This window comes from Chionomys nivalis, chromosome 1 (assembly GCF_950005125.1).
Source record: "Chionomys nivalis chromosome 1, mChiNiv1.1, whole genome shotgun sequence".
Classification (NCBI taxonomy): Eukaryota; Metazoa; Chordata; class Mammalia; order Rodentia; family Cricetidae; genus Chionomys; species Chionomys nivalis.
This window is the reverse complement of record NC_080086.1, coordinates 113,881,538-113,901,618: the sequence shown is the minus strand read 5'-3', so window position 1 is coordinate 113,901,618 and position 20,081 is coordinate 113,881,538.

The window sequence follows — 20,081 nt, the reverse complement described above, 5'->3', positions numbered from 1 at the left end:
CAATGAATGAGTGTGCCCCTTTCTCCACAACCTCTCCAGCAAAGGCTATCATTGCTGTTTTTGATTTTAGCCATTCTGCCAGGTGTAAGATGGTATCTCAAAGTTGTTTTAATTTGCATTTCCCTTATCGCTAAGGAGGTTGAGCATGACCTTAAGTGTCTTTTGGCCATTTGAATTTCTTCTGTTGAGAATTCTCTGTTCAGATCAGTGCCCCATTTTTTTATTGGGTTCATTAGCATTTTAAAGTCTAGTTTCTTGAGTTCTTTATATATTTTGGAGATCAGACCTTTGTCTGTTGCAGGGTTGGTGAAGATCTTCTCCCAGTCAGTGGGTTGCCTTTTTGTCTTAGTGACAGTGTCCTTTGCTTTACAGAAGCTACTCAGTTTCAGGAGGTCCCATTTATTCAATGTTTCCTTAATGTCTGTGCTGTTGGGGATAAACGTAGGAAGTGATCTCCTGTACCCATATGTTGTAGAGTACTTCCCACTTTTTCTTCTATCAGGTTCAGTGGAAAAGTTCTTACATCATATCTGTTCACTTAGATATTTCCAACATTTTTTCCCTTTTTATGTTGTTAATTTTGTTTAAACATATTTGTTTTGTTCTGTTTTTAGCAATATCTCATTATAACTCTCACACTGTCACCTAGCTTGTGATGCTCTTACCCCAGCTTCCCAGTGCTGATTCTGCACACACTCCCCTCTGTACCCATCTTGAGTTACCACGCATATGCTTCCCTCTATATCCACCTTCACTACCTTGTTTGGTAGAGGAAATTACATTTCTTAACTGGCATATCAACGGACTATTACTGATGCTCTCAAACTTTTTTTTCTCTCTGGTCATGTGACAGATTCAACTATCGAGCATTTCCCAGTTTAGGCTTTCAGAACTTAACCATCAGAATATTATCATCCTCTTCTTGTAAAATCTGAGTCAAATAAACAGTTTTCAAGAGTGTGTTCTCTTATGTAAGAGCTAGAAAACTGTAAAAATGTGAGAGACTCTGTCAAAAAAACAAAACCTGCAATAATAACTTTTAGCTGTCAAGCTCAAGCTAAATTCTTACCTTCCACCTCTGTAAACTGTTCTAGTGAGTAAGGCTTCTCGTTTACAACATTACACTTATAACATATAAACACTTTGACAGATCCTACAATAAACGATTTTCCTTTGATGTATTTGTTGATGATAAGTTGTGAAAAATATTTTACTGTTATTTTTCTTATCATAAATATCTCAGTTTTTATACAGTTCCCAAATCAACAACTCACTGTTTGCTGCTTTGGAAATCTGGAAACAGTCATTGTTTATGAGTTTCAATGAGAATGAGAAATGTTTAAAATTTTTGTCACACCAACATCCGCAAAGCCTTTGTATGCTCAAGCCAGACCAAATCACAACATGTGGATACAAAATCTCACTGTAGCATCAGCTATTGGCTTAGGTAGTTGCTGGAAGGAGAAATAGTTTTATTTTAAGTATTATTCCTAATAAGACAACCATGTTCCAATGGAAGGTCACACTTTCCAAACTTTATGGGCAGCGCAACTGGACTGGATTTTTGGGGCAGGAAGGACACAAAGTTGAGTGATTAAAGAAAGAGAATCCATCTGGGAGGAGTAGATGGGGGCTAGTGAACATGATCAAAATAGATTATATTTAATTCTAAGAGAACTAATAAAAACGAAACTTTAGCATTCATTCTTGACTGCATTTGATATATGTTTGTGAAAAAATAAGAATGTGTGAAGCATTATACCAGTAATTACATGAGCAACTAAGGTAAATCCACACATGCAAACCAAAGTTAGGAGTTCAGACAAACTCAAATACAGGTGAGTAACTGACTAGTGATATATTACCTCCAACTGGAGATTAAGAAATTAAAAAAAAGAGAGAGAGACTGAGAGAAACAGAAAAGAACTTCTAATAAAGTAATGTTCACACTATTAATATAAAGTAATTAGAAAAATAAAAAGTAAAATCTAGCAGCTTGGACCTGTCTCGGTGTCAAAAAAAAATGGGAAAATGAGTTAAGATAAAGAAAAAGACTATTAGGAACATGGCTATGCATCTAGGCAAAGACAAACAATTTGTGGTCATTTGGAAAAATATCATAATAAACTGGACAGTCTATATTTGACTTTTTTTCTTTCTTTTTTTATTACTTAAAAATTACCAATCCAAATTCACACTCCCTCCCAACTTTAGTTGAACAAATGATATTGTATTATGATTGAGCATCTTTTGGATATATTCCAAAGAGGGGAATTGTGGGATCCTGAAGTAGGTTGATTCCAAGTTTTTTTTTTTTTTTTTTATTTTTGAGGAACCGCCACACTGATTTCCAAAGTGGTTGCACAAGTTTGCATTCCCACCAGCAATGGATAAGTGTTTTCCTTGCTCCACAACCTCTCCAGCATAAGCTTTCATTAGTGTTTTTGATATTAGCCATTCTGACAGGTATAAGATGGTATCTCAGAGTTGTTTTGATTTGCATTTCCCTAATAGCTAAGGATGAAGAACATGTCCTTAAGTATCTCTTGGCCATTTGAAACTCTTCTGATGAGAATTCTGTTTAGTTCAGTACACCACTTTTTAATTGGGTTATTTAGAATTTTAATGTCTAATTTCCTGAGTTCTTTATATATTTTGGAGATCAGTCCTTTGTTTTATGTGGGGTTGGTAAAGATTTTTTTCTCATTCAGTATGCTGCCTTTTTGTCTTATTGACTGTGTCCTTTGCCTTACAGAAGCTTCTCAGTTTCAGGAGGTCTCATTTATTTATTGATGCTCTTATTGTCTGTGCTACTGGGGTTATATTTAAAAAGTAGTCTTTGTGCCCATGCATTGAAGGTTACTTCCCACTTTCTCCTCTATCAGGTTCAGTGTGGTTGGATTTATATTGAGGTTTTTAATCCATTTGGACTTGAGTTTTGTTCATGGTTACAGATACGGATCTATTTTCATTCTTCTACATATTGATATTCAGTTATGCCAACACCATTTGTTGAGGATGCTTTCTTTTTTCCATTGTTTAGTTTTTTGCTTCTTTGTCAAAAATCAGTTGTTCATAGGTATGTGAATTAATATCTGGGTCTTCAATTCGATTTCATTGGTCAGCGTCTCTGTTTTTATGCCAATACCAAGCTGTTTTCATTACTGTAGATCTGAAGCAGAGATTGAAGTCAGGGATGGTAATGCCTCTGGCAGTTCCTTTATTATACAGTATTGTTTTGGCTATCCTGGGTTTCTTGTTTTTTCATATGAAGTTGAGTGTCATTCTTTCAAGGTCTGTGAAGAATTGTGTTGGGATTTTGGTAGGGATTGCATTGAATCTATAGATTGCCTTTAGTAAGATAGCCATTTTTACTATGTTGATCCTTCCTATCCAAGAGCATGGGAGATCTTCCCATTTTCTGTTAACTTCTTCAGTTTCTTTCTTCAAAGACATAAAGTTCTTGTCAAATAGATCTTTCACGTCCTTTGTAAGTGTTACCCCAAGATATTTTATGTGATTTGTGGCTATTGTGAAAGGTGATTTTTCTCTGATTTATCTCTCAGCTTCTTTAACCTTTGTGTGCTGGAGGGCTACTATTTTTTTTTTTTTGAGTGGATTTTGTTTGGTTGGAAAGTTTTTGATGACAGCTTCTATCTCATCACAGCTTATAGGTCTATTTAAATCACTCACCTGGTCTTGATTTAATTTTGTTAAGTGATATCGAACTAAAAAATTGTCCATTTCTTTTACATTTTCCAGTTTTGTGGAGTAAAGATTTTTGTTGTAGGACCTCTAAATTTCCTTAGTGTCTGTTGTTATGTCCCCCTTTTCATTTCTGATCTTAATTTGCATGTTTTCTCTCTGCATTTTGATTAGTTTGGATAAAGGTTTGTCGATCTTGTTGACTTTCTCAAAGAACCAGGTCTTTGTTTTATTGATTCTTTGGATTGTTTTCTGTGTTTCTATTTTGTTGATTTCAGCCCTCAGTTTGATTATTTCCAGTCTTCTACTCCTCCTGGGTGAGTCTACTTCTTCTTTATTTTTCTAGAGCTTTCAGGCATGCTGTTAGGTCATTGATGTGAGCTTTCTCCATTTTCCTTATGTGGGCACTTAGTGCTATGAACTTTCCTCTAAGCACTGATTTCATAGTGTCATATAGGTTTGGACATGTTGTGCCTTCATTTTCATTGAATTCAAGGAAGATTATAATTTCTTTCTTTATTTCTTCCTTGACACAGTAGTGGTTCAGTAGTTCACTGTTAAGTTTCCATGAGTTTGAAGGCTTTCTGGGAGTAGTATTGTTTTTGAATTCTAACTTTACTCCATGGTGATCTGATAAGACACATTGGATTGCTTAATTTTTTTGGTATCTGTGGGTATTTGCATTGTTACTGAGAATATGATCAATTTTAGCAAAGGTTCCATGAGGTGCTGAGAAGAAAGTATATTCTCTTTTGTTTGTGTGAAATGTTCTATAGATGTCTGTTAAGACTATTTGATTCATTACATCTGTTAGTTCTCTTATTACTCTGTTAAGTTTCTGTCTGTTTGACCTGCCCTTTGTTGAGAGAGGAGTGTTGAAATCTTATACTATTATTTTGTGGGGTTTGATTTGTAATTCAAGTTTCAGTAATGTTTCTTTTACATATGTGGGTGCCCTTGAGTTAGAGGCATAGATATTCAGGATTTAGACATCATCTTGATGAATTGTTCCTGTTATGGGTATAAAATGTCCTTCCCCGTCTCTTCTGATTGATTTTAGTTTGAAATTAATTTTGTTAGATATTAGAATAGGCACACACACTTATTTTTTAGGTCTGTTAGATTGGAAAACCTTTTCCCAACCCTTTACTCTGAGGCATTTTGTCTGTCTTTGAGTTTGAGGTGTGTTTCTTGTAAACAGAAGAATGCTGGATCCTGTTTATGTACCCATTCTTTTAACCTATGTCTACTTATAGGTGAACTGAGACATTTGATATTAAGTGATATTAATGACCAGGGTTGTTAGTTCTAGTTATCTTTTGGTAGCAGTGTTTGTGTGTATTTCTTATTTGGCTTATGCTGGTGGGGAAGGTTATCAGATGCCTGTTTTATTGTGGGTGTAGTTAGCTTCCTTGAGTCATGGCTTTCCTTCTAGTAATTTCTGTTAGGCTGGGTTTCTGGATACATATTGTTTAAATCTGTTTTTGTCATTGAATATCTTATTTTCTCCATCAATGGTAAATGAAAGCTTTGCTGGATACAGTAGTCTGGATTTGCATCCATGGTCTCTTAGTATCTGCAGCACATCTATCCAGAACCTTCTGGCTTTCATGGTTTCAATTAAGAAGTCGGGTGTAGAGTCCCTGCAGGGGGCCCAGGAAGTATAGGGGGAATGAGGAACTTCAGAGTTCCCTGTCCCGGGCTGCTGCCGTGGGTGACAAACTCACCCCACTGATGGCTCTCTTGGTGCCAAGATCAGATCTCTGTGCTGGTTGGGTAGTTCGTAAACAAAGCGCCTACCTTGCTTGTTGCAGGCAGGCCAGGTTTATTGTGCATCACATGTACTTCAATCTGGGTAAAAGACATTTAGTCTGGAAAGAAAAATTTTAGTAGAATAATTTTAATTAATATGGACAACCAATAAGTTTACATTTGCTTTCTTCAAACAGGGAAACAATTCTAAGTTCAAAATCATTGCATTTCATGCACAGATTTTGTATAAGAGGGATGCTTACAAATATACATGAATTTGAGAAGATTTGTGGGAAATGAAAGAAGTTGAAAAGAGAGTAGAGTGGGGGAAATGATGTAAATGCAATATTCTTTTATGAAATACTCAAAAATAATAAACAGAAATAAAAATATATACATTAAAAAAAGAAGTTGGGTGTAATTCTAATAGGTTTACCTTTATATGTTACTTGACCTTTTTCTTTTGCAGATCTTTGTATTCTTTCTTTTTTCTGTATGTTTTGTGTTTTGATTATTATATGACAAGGGCATGTGGGTTTTTTTTTTGTTCCAGTTTATTTGGTGTTCTGTAAGCTTCTTGTACCTTCATAGGCATATCCTTCTTTATGGGAAAGTTTTCTTCTATAATTTTGTTGAATATGTTTTCTGTACCTTTGAGCTGGAATTCTTCTTCTTCTACCCTATTATTCTCAGGTTTGGTCTTTTCATGGTATCCCAGATTTCCTGAATGTTTTGTGTTAAGAATTTGTTGGATTTAGTGTTTTCTTTGACCATTGAGTTTATTTCCTCAATAGAATCTTCAGCTTCTGAGATTCTTTTTTTCTATCTCTTGTATTCTCTTGGTTATACTTGTCTCTGTAGTTCCTGTTCATTTACCCAGACTTTCCATTTCCAGAGTTCCCTTGGTTTGTGTTTTCTTTATTACCTCTATTGGGTTTCTTTGAAGAATTTGTTAATTTCTTCCAGCTTTTGTTTGTCTTCTCCTCTGTTTCTTTAAGGGAGTTTTTCACTTCCTCTTTAAGGGGCTCCATCATTTTTATTAAGTAACATTTAAAGTCATTTTCTTTTATATCTTCTGGGTTAGTGTGATCAAGTCTTCCTGTTGTGTGTCCACTGGGTTCTGTTGGTACCATGTTGCTTTTTAGTGTGTTTGAGGAGATCTTGCATTGGTGCCTTCCCATCTCTTCCTTCGACTCTTATGTATCTTATGTCCACCAAGAATTGGTCTCCAAGGAGCTCACCAGGAATGATGCATTGGGGTCGGGATAGATGAATGTCTAGATACCAGGTCCCTGCTGGTGCTCCTATGTTCACAAAATATTAGTCTCCAAGGAGCTCACAGGGAATAATGTGTTGGGGGCAGAGTAGATGGCTGTTTAGCAGAACACTTCCCTGCTGGTGCTTGGACTGGGAAAGACACCTGGGGAGAAGGGGCCCTGGCCTTTCTCTTATGTGGAGGCTTTAGGAAGTAGGGGTCTGGGGTCCCAGGGCCACTGTTGTCTCATTTCCTATGTCCAGCAACTCTTGGTCTTCACGGAGCTCACAATGAACTATGCCCTATATTTGTCTTTAGTAAGAAACTGGCTTTGGAATATTTTGATGACAGTAGTTCAGGTATTAGAAAAGATGGCAATAAGGGCAGTGTATTGGAAGTCCAAGGGAAGGAGATTGGAGCCAGCACTGCTGTTTTTCAAGAAGGAAATCCTTAATTAGAAGTTTATCTAATAAGAAGAGAAATGCTTAATTATGGTAAACAAGCCTTCTTTCATGGGCTCTGCATACACACAGATCTTGATGTCAAATAATAAACCAAAAGCAGACAGATTTCCATGACTTAAAGGTCACTCTGGTCTACATAGTGAGTTACTGAACAGTCAGGTCTGCATTGAACAACCCTGTCTCCATTACCATGATCCTCAAAAAGAATGATTTGAAATCTTCAGAATTGTTTAACTATAGCCTATAGCTTTCTTGGGCACTTTAAAACATTTAAATCTTGCTTTCATATGTAGACATTGGCTGCAATGTGAAAGCACCCCCCCCACACACATGCGTACACACACACACACACACACACACACACATGAAATAAAAGATTTTACTTACCATCTTCATTGCATTCATTAGTTACATTGATTGCTTGTTTTGAGAAAGCATGCCTTGGCAGAAGAATCTGTGATCTAAAATAATATGAGGTTATGACTACCTGTATAAAAATTTCTTTCTAAATATTTATAATATGTCATTATATATTGAGGTTATACCTACATATACTGAAGATACAGTACTCTTCCGTTTGTGTTTGAATTCCTCAAACATCAGAATTAAAGAAAAGTGAACGTGACAATTCACATTAGATAAGAAATTGACTTTATAATGTTTGAACAATTTAAAAAGGAATATAGTGACAACAGAAAGAAATTTCACATGAAAGAACAATTGATTAATCAAATTCATCATTCATTATTTGGTGCTGGCTTATAACATTAAAACAAAAAAAGGTACAGGGGAACCTGGACTTGGACATATTTTTATGTCAATAAATACCAACAACTTAATGTAGGATCCAAAAATTTTCTTCCTGTTTAAAAGTATTTAATTTAAGTGCAAATGTTCAATAAAAGTCATTTTTAGAACTTTGGAATTGTTTGTTTTAAAACAAAACAATAAGAGAAATGCAACAACATGATCTTCCTATTTTCAAAAGCTCTAAAGGTAAAAGATAATGACCAGTGCCAAAACAGATACATTTAACCAAACCTTATTTCTCTCCTTAACAGTAATTTACATGATTCCAGTAAACTTTTTTGTTGGTTTTTTTGTTTTTTTGTTTTTTGAGACAGGGTTTCTCTGTGTAACAGTTCTGATTGTCTTGGAACTCACTTTGTAGACCAAGCTGGCCTTGAACTCACTGAGATCTGGCTGCCTCTGCCTCCCATGTGCTGGGATTAAAGGTGTGCACCACCACTGCCTGGAGATTCCCATAATCTTATTATACATTTCTGAATTGACGTTTATAGTTCAGCATTTCTAACATAACCATTTAGTAGCTTGCTTCTTAGAATGGCAAACATATCCTGACATCTTCAATACGTATTTCTTATTTAAAACAAGAGGGTGATCATTTGTATAAAGCAATATGAAACCTCCTGGTAACCCAGACATGGAATATGCCACTCAATGGACTAGAAACACTCATACTTTCCAAGTGGAATATCTAGCCTATTATGCATAGAAGGACAAATTGCAAAGCTGAAGATCAGTATTATAACTGCTATATTTTTTTTGAAAAAAAGTAAAAATAATTAGTACATTTTTAAAGTCTAATGGTAAAAAGTACACTACTATTAATGCTACTATCTTGAGGAATATTATGCTGTAAAATGAGCAAGGAAAAATTTTCCTTCAATTTCAAACACTGAATTACATAATTATGCTCACCCATACAGACCATTTGTAAGTACCAGCTCAATAAACTGCTAATATCCATAAAATATAGCTTCTTTAATATGCTGAAAAATTGAAATATAATATCTAAACAAGAAAAGATGGAAACAAACTAGAGTGTTGTCGGAGGATTCTCATTTGTTCCTGAGAGCAGGAGGCTGCTCTTTCATTCAGGACTGCCCAGAACTGAAATAATTACACAGAAACTATATTCTTTAAAACACTGCTTAGCCAATAACTTAAGCATATTGCTAGCTAGCTCTTATATCTTAAATTAACCCATTTCCATTATTTTATTTTACCACAAGGCTAATGGCCTATGGGCAAGGTTACAGCTGATGGCTTGCATATTTCTCATTTGGTAGCTCCATGGCATCTCCCTGATTCTGCCTACACTCTATAGCGCTTGATTTCTCACCTAGCTTTACTCTGCAATGCCATTAGCCAAGAGCATCTTTATTCATTAACCAATAAAAGCAACACATATATAGAAGGACTTCCCAAACCATTTCCTCTTTTCTGTTTAAATAAAAATGAAGGTTTTAACATTGACATATTAAAATTACAAATAACAGAACAGATATCAATCAAGAATTGCTGTTAAAATATTTATATCTACTTTATCTCTTATCATAACTAAGGAAAACTATAATTATATCTATCTACTCTTTAACTCCATCAAAGACTGCAGAGGGATATAATATTACCTAAGTAAACAGGAAGTGCATTGTAAGCAACTTCCAAAACTCTGGAATTGACAGAGACATCTTGCTGCCTGGTCAATCACTCAAAGTTCTCTAACACTGGAGCACCACCCATCTTTAGCCTACAAGTCCAAAGTATATGGAAGACATTTCTAGGAATCAGGAAATTTGAAGATCTCTTATACCTTGCACTGGCAAAGTTCATCAGATGCTTTCTTTTGCATCCTGCAAAATGTCTGACAGTTCTTTCATGAAGCAAGAAACCTGAATAGCCTGTCTCACCTTCTTTAGACAAAGTTAGGAGTCATTTTTCTGTGGGTCCTGCATGTCCAGTTCATACAGCATAACATCAAGCAATTCAGGCAAGTGCAATTTCTTGCCCAAATGTCTAACCAACTCCGTAAAGAGCCTCTTCAATGCCCTTTATCTTCTTGAAAAAGATTAGTGTTGCCAGGACCAGAGGTGTCTTACTCTCATGAAAAGTTCTAAATTCTTAAAGCATTTAAATGCCATCTTTTGGAGGTCTTTGAAAGGTTTGATCATTATCTATTTAACTGAAATATATCTCTATATATCTAGAAAACGTAACTAACATTGACTACAAGCTTGACTATTATAGATGACTCTCTATTACCCTGTATTTCTTAGTTAAACATTACATTTTAAAAGTTAGTTGCACAAACAGAATACCTTAATCAAGAACAGAAATATACATATAATAAAATTGACCTTAAATTTGTATCAATAAATCAATATCCATAACAGTGCAAAGTATTCATCTCTATAGTGTATCCCCTTTATATGTAACAAAACATTTATAAATAATCATTTAGGGAATTTGGGGATAGTTTTCTCCAAACTGCTTCCTGCTTTTTGTTGGGCAAAATAATTTGGTGTTTGCAGAGACCTTTCAGGGGGCCTTAGTCTATCAAACCACATTATTTTCGAAGGAATCTATGGCTTTTCATCCTTTGTGAAAACAAAAGCAGAACTTCTTTTCCAAAGCAACATATTCTTAGACCCAAATTTCAAAGTCAAGATACCTCTAAAGTATATATGTTGGTTTAACTTAGCAGCCTATACAATCAAATATCTCTGTACTTAGCTCATTCACAGGCAAAAAAATAAAATAAAACACAATAATATACATAATCCGGACTCTCTGTATGTTTTACATCTTCTTGTGGCTTTTTTATACTTTATTACATTTCTACCAGTTTAATATTTATTTTATTATCTTTATTCTTTTAATCTATGACTGTCTATACTCTGTTATATTACTTTTACTGTCTCTTTACTCTTTTTCTTTTCTCTTCCAAGTCTACATACATTTATTTAACATTGAGATCCTCTTAGATTTTTTTTTATCTGAATATGTCTTTATTGCATATCTACAATCCTCTTCTGACAAGGACTGCTTCTTAAAATGCTTAGCTATGTGACTGGGATTAAGGCTGTTTTGCCTTTTTTCTCCACCCAGTCTGACACGGCAGAGATCTGTTCAACATGAGTCATGATCACAGCTCCATTTTCAGTCACACATTGGGTCTGTTTCCATTAAGCAAGTTGTAGCACTGTGTTTATAAGCCCCATTTAAATGCTCTAAAGATGAACCTCAATGTTGCGTGGCCAGCCGGTGGGATGTTTGATGCAGCAATCATCAATGGAGTGGAGGAGATAGTTCTCTGTCCCCATAATGGCCATCCTGACCAAGTCCCTTATATTGTCACCTGGTGGGGGTTAATAGATAGAATAGGAAGCTTCCTCCCTTGAATTGTACCACTCTTAGTTTCACAGCAGACCCAAGTTCTGTCTGCTAAGACTAGTGCTCCTTCAGCAGGTACAAAGGAGAATAGGACAAAGCCTGCAACTGTATTCCAAGGAGAAACAGAAGAGTCAGAGATTTTCCCACCACCTTAATTCCCTTCAGCTGAGCATTCCACTACTCCTGTAGAAGAGGCCCAGCCCCCCAGCTGTCAGGCACAGAGGGAGGAGAGAGACCAGCACTATCTACCTGTAGTAGGAAGGCAGGGACTCCATACCCAGACTCCATGTGACCCTTCCTCTCGGCCCTCCTGATGATTCAGGAAACCAACCCTTCTATTATGGGACTTTTTGCTACCAGTGACTTATATAATTGGAAGGGTCAGAATGCACCATTCTCCAAGGACCCACAAGACTTGATTAACCTGTTGGAAAGTGTTCTTTTTACCCATGCCGTGATGTGGGACAACTGCCAGCAGTTGTTAGGAGTTCTCTTCACAACTGAGGAAAGAAACAGAATCCTAGAGAATGCCCAGAAGTTAGTCCTAGGACCTACAGGTGGCCCTCTAGCTGCAAAAGCCTTTCTAACAACCCTCCCTAACTGGGACTTCAACATGGCAGAAGGTAGAGAGAGTCTGCACATCTACCACCAGGCTCTGTTAGAGCGTCTAAAAGCAGCAGCAGGCAGGCCCACTAATATGGCAAAAAATTATGGTGTAAGGCAGGGAAAGGACAAAAGCCCGGTTGTGTACCTGAAAAAGTTGATGGGAGCTTTCAATCAATACTCCCCTTATGACCTGGAGTCTGGGAAAGCACAACAGGCCATTATCTTAGCCTATGTCAACCAAGCAGCACCAGATATTAAGAGAAAACACAGTCATTAGAAATATTAGGAAAAAGAAGCATAAGAGACTTAGCAGCAGTGGCAGAAAAGGTTTACAATAAGAGAGAAACAGAGGACCAGAAAGAAGAGAGAAGGTAAAGAGAACGTCAAGGAAGGAAGGAAAAGAGAGACAAAAGGCAAGCAACCAAATATTGGATAGACAGCAAATTCAGATGGAAAAAGTACTCCTTGCCGCTGAGGCAGGGAGAGGCCAACGATTTCCGTCTAAGCTAGGAAAGAATCAATGGAAGAAATACATTGGGCCAGAAAGTACCCCAAAATAAGAAACAAAAGAAGCATCAACAAGATTGGGAAGGAAGCCAACCCCCATCCTTGCTGCCTTGGAAGAAGACAGTGACTAGGGGAGATGGGGCTTGGCCCTCTTCCTGAGCCCAGGGTAACTCTAATAGTGGAGGGGAAATCTATTCAATATATGGTGGATACAGGGGCTGAAAGTTCAGTACTTTTGACATGCAAGAACCCCCTCTCTAGAAAACAGACCAGGGTGCAAGGTGCGATGGGCCCCAAACCCTGTAAATGGACTATCCAAAGAACAGTGGACTTGGGAGTGGAACGGGTAACCTATTCATTCTTAATCATTCCTGAATGTCCATATCCCTTGTTGGGATGTGACTTGCTCACCAAAATGAGAGCACAGATTCATTTTACTAATGCAGGTGCACACAAACACCTAGATGGAAAGGCCGATGGAGTGTTCTTAACAATGCCTTTCCCAGATATGGACACCTGGCTCAGAGAATTTCCAACAGTCTGGGCAGAGACAGGGGGAATGGGGCTGGCCAGATATTGACCTCCAATATATGTGGAACTAAAGGCTACTTCAGATGTTGTGAAAGTTCACTAGTATCCCAAGACTCTGGAAGCCAAAATGGGAATTACTCCCCACATAAGACAGGTTCTATGGGAGGGTATCTTGTGGCTTTTCCAGTTCGCATAGGACATGCCCCTCCTGCCAGTTAAGAAACCACACACCAATGATTATCGACCTTTCAGGACCTCAGAGAAGTCAACAAAAGATCCATCCCACTGTACCTAACCCTTATACCTTGCTGAGTACCACAAGAAAGGGGATAGTATACAGTTCTTGATTTAAAAGATGCTTTCTTTAGTCTCCTGCTTGCCCTCAGCAGCCAGAGGCATTTTGCCTTTAAATGGCATGATTCAGACATTGGAGTAAGTGGACATTAGATCTGGATGAGACTGCCCCAAGGATTCAAGAATGCTCCTACCATATTTGATGAAGTTCTTTATGAGTATTTGAGTGAGTATCGATCTCTACACCTTCATGTCTCCCCTTTACAATATGTAGATGACGTATTAATAGCCACCAGGCCAGCAGAAGACTGCATGAGCAGAACCAGAGACCTTCTGACAGTTCTGGGAACATTAGGCTATGGGGTGTCAGCAAAGAAGGCCCAGATCTGCAGGAAGCAGGTGATTTTCTTCAGATATATACTAAAAGAAGGTAAGGGATAGCTGTCTGAAGCTAGAAAAGAGACTGTGTTAAAAAAAAAATACCTGTACCTGAGACAATGAGACAAATCAGAATTCCTAGGATTTACAGGATTTGGCAGACTTTGGATTCCAGGATACACTGAAATTGCCCACCCTCTCTATGATGCCACAAAGGAAAAAAAATTAACATGGAACTCAGAGAGATGGCTTTTGATACCATCAAACAGAGGCTGTTGGAGGCCTCCGCCCTAAGTCTCCCTGACATCAATAAATCCTTCCTCTTATACATGGATGAAAACAAAGGAATAGCAAAGGGAGTGTTGACTCAGAACATTGGACCATGGAAAAAGCTGGTTGCCTACTTATTTAAGAAACTGGACATCGTGGCCTCCGGGTGGCCTCCATGCTTACACATCATGTGGCTGTGGCACTTTTAGTCAAAGATGCTGATAAGCTGACTTTGGGACAAAATCTTGAGGTATGTAACCTAACATGTTTTGGAATCTATCTTTAAAGCAACCTCCTGACAGGTGGCTAAATAATGCCAGAGTAACCCATTACCAAGCTCTTCTCTTAAACCTTAGCAGAATAACTTTAAAACACCGATTACCCTGAACTCAACTACCATGCTGCCTAACCCTGACATAGAGGCTCCCCTCCATGTCTGCACTGAAATTCTAGCTCAGGCATATTATATTCAATCTGACCTCCATGATATGCAATTAACAAAGGCAGAAGAAACTTGATTCACAGATGGAAGTAGTTTCGTGCAAGATGGACACAGGTATGCTGGGGCTGCAGTGGCAACAGTCCACAGGGTAGTCTGGGTGGAGGCCCTGCCATTGGTACCTCAGCCCAGATGACTGAACTGATAACATTAACAAAGGCCTTGCAGCTAGGGAAAGACAAGAGAATCAATGTTTATATGGACAGCAGGTATATGTTTTCCGCCTTGCACATCCATTGGGTGATTTACATGGAAAGGGGGCTGCTCACTGCAAAGGGAAATACTATCAAAAGCAAACAAAAAATATAATTGCTAAAAGCACTCTGGCTTCCAAAGAAGCTAGAAGGAATGCATTGTTCTGGACACCGGAAGAGAACAGATGCTATCTCTAGGGAAAACAATATAGCAGACTAAAAAGCAAAGAAGGCAGCTTTGATCACAACTACAGTGACTCTACCCATACAAACTGATCCAGGTCCTGGTAGCTTGCCTCCCCAGCCAAACTATAATTAAGATGAAGAAATCTGGGCTGCCCAAATAGAGGGAGCCTACAAAAGAGATGGACGGTAGAGACTCCCAACAGGAAAGGTGCTCCTTCCAAAACTATTAGGGAAGCACCTACTCCAAAGAATTGACCAAACCTCCCACTTGGCAATTCGAAAGTTTAGAGAATTAATCTCTGGATTCCACTAAAGATTTAACAGCAAACTGTCTTATTGATAAGATTGTAAGTGACCGCAAAGCATGCCAGCTGGTAAACTCCTACAAAACCCAAGGAACAAGAAGTGTCCGAATGAGAGGAACTCAGCCAGGTACATACTGGGGAGTGGACTTTACAGAAGTCAAGCCAAGTAAATATAGCCTTGGAGATTGGCGGTGATTGAGTGATGCTCTTCCCCTATGCCCTGTTCAGGGTGAGAAATTCCTCCATACCAGATAGGACTAACCCTTTTTGAGATCATGCATGGTCTAGCCCCTCCCCTTGTGCCTAGCTTGCAGGACAAGTTGATTCCGCCTCTAGAGGTGGACCTTCTAGGGAGCCAAAGGGCGCAGTCCCAAATACAGGCAGATATCCAATCCATTCTTTCCCCGAGCCCCACAGTTTCAAGCCTGGTGAGTGGGTCCTGATCTGCAAACACCAGCGCAAGTCCCTGGAACCACAGTGGAAAGGGCCCTATGTTGACATCCTGATCACTCCAACTGCTCTCAAGGTGAACGGTTTCTCCACCTGGATTCACCACTCTCACGCCAGACCAGTAGCACCTATGGTAGAGAAGCCTCTGGAAGGGACCTGGAAGATCTCCATGCACCCCACTGATCCTCTGAAGCTGAAACTACGGTGGAAACCTAAAAATGAAATTCACCCTGCTGACGTAGTACCAGCTACTTCATCTGTGCTGGGGAATACTGAAAACCCCCATGCACCTTGGAACTTAATCTGGACCCTGACTAACCCTGAGACTGGGCAAGCCTTAAGGCTGACCACTGAAGTTCATCCCCTAGATACATGGTACCCTCAGCTAACTTTTGACCTATGTGCTTTTAGCAAAGGACTCTTGGGAGAACACCGAAAAAACTCTCTGGGACTCTTAGACTGGTATATTTGTCCGGGGGGTAAGCAAACTCGCCAATGTGTGTTGGGGGGGAGGGGGGCTGAAGTGCTTTAATTTGCTCCTTGGGGATGTGGAACAAGTGCCTCCCAGTGGAGAACTAGCAAAAGAGACTTAGACTCTTTCACTCGTACCACCACAGGAGGGGCTAAAATCAATAAAACCTTTAGTGAGGAAGGAAAAAAGGCTAACTGGTTAACAAGCAAGACTTGGGGATTATGATTGTATGTTCCAGGAGGAGAAGACATAGGGATCTGGTTCTCCCTGAGAGTTGTTGCAACACCTCCTGTGACTGTAGCATTAGGCCCAATAAGGTAATTAACCCCAGCTCAGATAAGAAGAAGCCTCCCGAACCTCCCAAGTTAACTGCAATCACCCCAGTAACTACCCTTAGCACCTCTGTTTTACCAGCACTAAAGACACGCTGGGGTGCTGGCCGTACACCTAATAAAAATTCTGAACTTGCAACACCCCCCGCCCCATTTACAGTCCTACAACAGTCATTCTTCTAAATAGTTCCAAGCCAGAACTAAATGCCTGCTGTTGGCTTGGCCACAGAGTGAGACTGCCCTATTATGAAGGAATAGATGTGGTGGCCCCAACCATAATTCTAATTGGCAGAAAGAATAGGGAATATCAGATTCCTGTCGATGGCAGTCAAATACCTCCTTGACCCTCGAACAAGTCTCAAGTCAGTGTCAATACCTGACTGATATTTACCCCTCTGCAATCACACTATGCCACTGACAAACAAATCCAGATATTTGGCCCCAGCCAATGATACCTGGCAGGTATGTTCCTCTGGTCTAACACTCTGCACCCATGTGACTGTCCTGAATCAAACCAAGGGGTTTTGTGTCCTTGTATGTCTGGTTCTCAGGGTAATCTACCATGTCACTGAGGAGTTGTTAAGCCTTAGTTAGGCTACCTAATATGCTCTTAGACAAGAGATAGCTGGTTACAGCCCTTACCCTTGCCATCCTGATGGGAACCAGCTCAGCAGGATTGGGAATGGGGACAGCCTCCCTAGTCACCCAACAACATTATTATATTAATCTCCACATATCAATAGATGAGGTCGGTCATCCAGAGGACAGAAACCTCCATCTCCCACCTGCAGGAGTCTCTGTCTTCACTAGCAGAGGTGGTACTACAGAACGGAAGGAACCTAGATTTATATTCCTAAAAGAAAAAGGGCTATGCCCAGCTTTGGGAGGAGAATGCTGCTTCTATACAGACCACTCAGGAATTGTAAAAGATTCTATGGCCAAAGTCCGTGAAAGATGGCATGACTTGATCACCAGGTCTTCCCTTTCTTAAGATGGTGGTGAGGTCACCTGACATTAGTCAAAATGGCAGTGAGGACACCTGACCCTAATCAAAATGGTGGTAGTCATGTGTTGTATGGAGACATATGATTCTTGAGCTATAGTCGTTTTAAATATAATGAAAATAGAGACTTAGAGGCTATGTAGATCATACATTTGAAACAGAATTACATCCATGTAGCCACATCATTCACACATTCTTTCATATATAAATTAGAGAGGAAAATTACTCAGTATTGTGAGCTGCTGTGCCACCAGCTGTGGCAGGGAGTGAGGGCTGGAACTGAAAATAGCTGCTTTGTGGATCCAACTGATCTTGCCAGTTTCTGTGGGTCCAGCAATAGTGGTGGCAGTGATATAATAGAAAGAATAGAAAGAAAAGAGCATTTACAGGTAAGTGGAAAAGAGACTGCCCAGCACAAGGAAAAGAAGATGGGAGTGAGATGCTGGCTGCGGGACATCAGCAGTGCTGTTTGCTGTAGAACTTAGAAAGGAGCTGATAGGGTACCTTACCATTTGCAGTGTTGGAAAATGGTCCAAGTCCAGAGTCCCTATGTGTCCTCAGCCAGCTTGCCTGTGGGATCGTGGAGAGAGCCTGGCCAGGTCACGCACCAATGTTATCATGGAACAAATGTTATTCTTTTTTAAAATATATACCATGGGGGGAAGGCCAGTCCCACGGGGAGTGGTGGTCCCATAAGGTGGTGGATGACCAGAGGCCTTTGTGGGTCCTCCAGGTGGGAGACTGTGGTGGGTGAGAGACAGACAGATTAAATCATGCAGAGAGAGTTTGGGTACAGAGTTTGTTTAGTGGGTTATGATGGGAAAAAGAAAGGGAGAAGAGGAGTGGGGAGAGAGAGAAGTAGAGAGAAGGAGGTGGAGAGAGAGAGGACGGGAGAGAAAGAGCAGAAGTTATCTCTTCAGAAGAGATACTGCAAAAAGAGAAAATGCTGGCCTAGGTGGAAGGGGAGGGTTGGGAGTTAGTGGGGCTTTTCTCTTAAAGGTACAGGGTACCCAAGTGATAGGATAGGCCAGCAGATCATAACACTGGTGTGTAACATGAATGGGGCCTGCTTTGGGGGATTTCTGTCCTTCCCAGTACCCCACAGCTGGAAAGCCCCAAAGAAAATCACACAGAGCTCTCTATAAGTTATAAAGCTGATTGGTCTATTAGCTCAGGCTTCTTGTTAACTCTTGTAGCTTATATTAACCCATTATTTTGATCTATTTTTGCCATATCGCTCAGTACATTTTTTAGCTGGCAGGTCACATCCTGCTTCCTCTGTGGTCTGCGTAGGACTGGGAGGAATCAACTGCCTCCTTCCCAGAATTCTCCTGTTCTCATTCCATCATTTCTACTTCCTTCTGGTTTTCCCACCTATACTTCCTGCCTGGTCAATCAGCATTTATTTAAAACATGATTGACAGAATACAGACAATTCTTTCACTCTACTCCCCCCTCTTTTTAAAAAATAAAAACAAAGGAAAATATCCATAGTCCATTTTTGGGGAATGTGGGCATAGTATTTCAGGTTACTTCCAGCTGGTTGGGGGCACTGATAATGTTATGGGGACCTAAAGAAAATTTAGAGTTATGATCAAGTCCTGACTGAAGTATTCTGTGAGTCTTGATCATCTCAGGCAGCAGTTTTGAACCTGTTCTAGATGAAGAACTCAGACATCTGGGCCATCTATTACTGCTGGAGATTTCTCAGGTGATCTTTCTTGATCAAAGCTGATTTTTTTTAACTCTGAATAAATCCAGAGCCTCTTGTTTTCTGTGGAAACAAAAGCAAAACCTCTTCTCCAAAGTAACATACCTTTTGACTTCAATTTTGGAGTCAAGGCATGTTCAAAATACCTATCTTAGATTAATTCTGCAGCATTTATAAGCAAGTATCTTTTAAAAGCTGTTGCTCATTCCTCAGCATTCAAACAGTTTAAAGAGAGCATAATACATACACTATCAAGATTCTCTGTGTATTTTCCATCTTTATGTGGCTTTATTTTAATCTCTATTTCTTTTATCTTTACTTTTAACTTTTGACTTTTTGAGACAGGTTCTCTGTGTATCTTTGTCCTGGAACTGTCTCTGTAAACCAGGCTATCCTTGAACTCACAGAGATCTGTCTGTCTCTGCCTCCCAGGCAAATCCTACTGGCCTGCACCACCACAATCGGCTCTTCTCTTTCTTTTCTTTCTTTCTTTTTTTTTTTTTTACTTTGAGAATTTAACCTTTAGCCTTTACATTTTTAACACACTGTAAACAATCTAGAGGTTTTATTTCTCTTTGAATCTCTCTTTACTGTATATCTCTCTTTTTCTGACCACATGGGTCTTTAATTTGCTAAGGAATATGAAGAAGATTAAAGCCATGGCTTTGAAGACTAGATTCAGCCCATTCCTCAACTTTATGAAATTCCATCCTCATGGTGGAGGTACTAGTTGTAGCCATGTTTTTTTTTACACAACTCTATTGAGTTTGAAGTTCCTTGCCAGCAAGCAAGCTGCAACAGTGTGTCCATAAACAACACTCAAAACCTCCTATGGTGTTTGAAGGTGCTTACCAGGAAGCAAGCTGCAACAGTGTGTCCACAGCTCCATAGTCGGACTGCCTGCTTGAAAGAGTCAGAGTATTCCCTGGCAGGATGGCCCAGAAAGCCAGCATTTTAAAACAACGCAGCT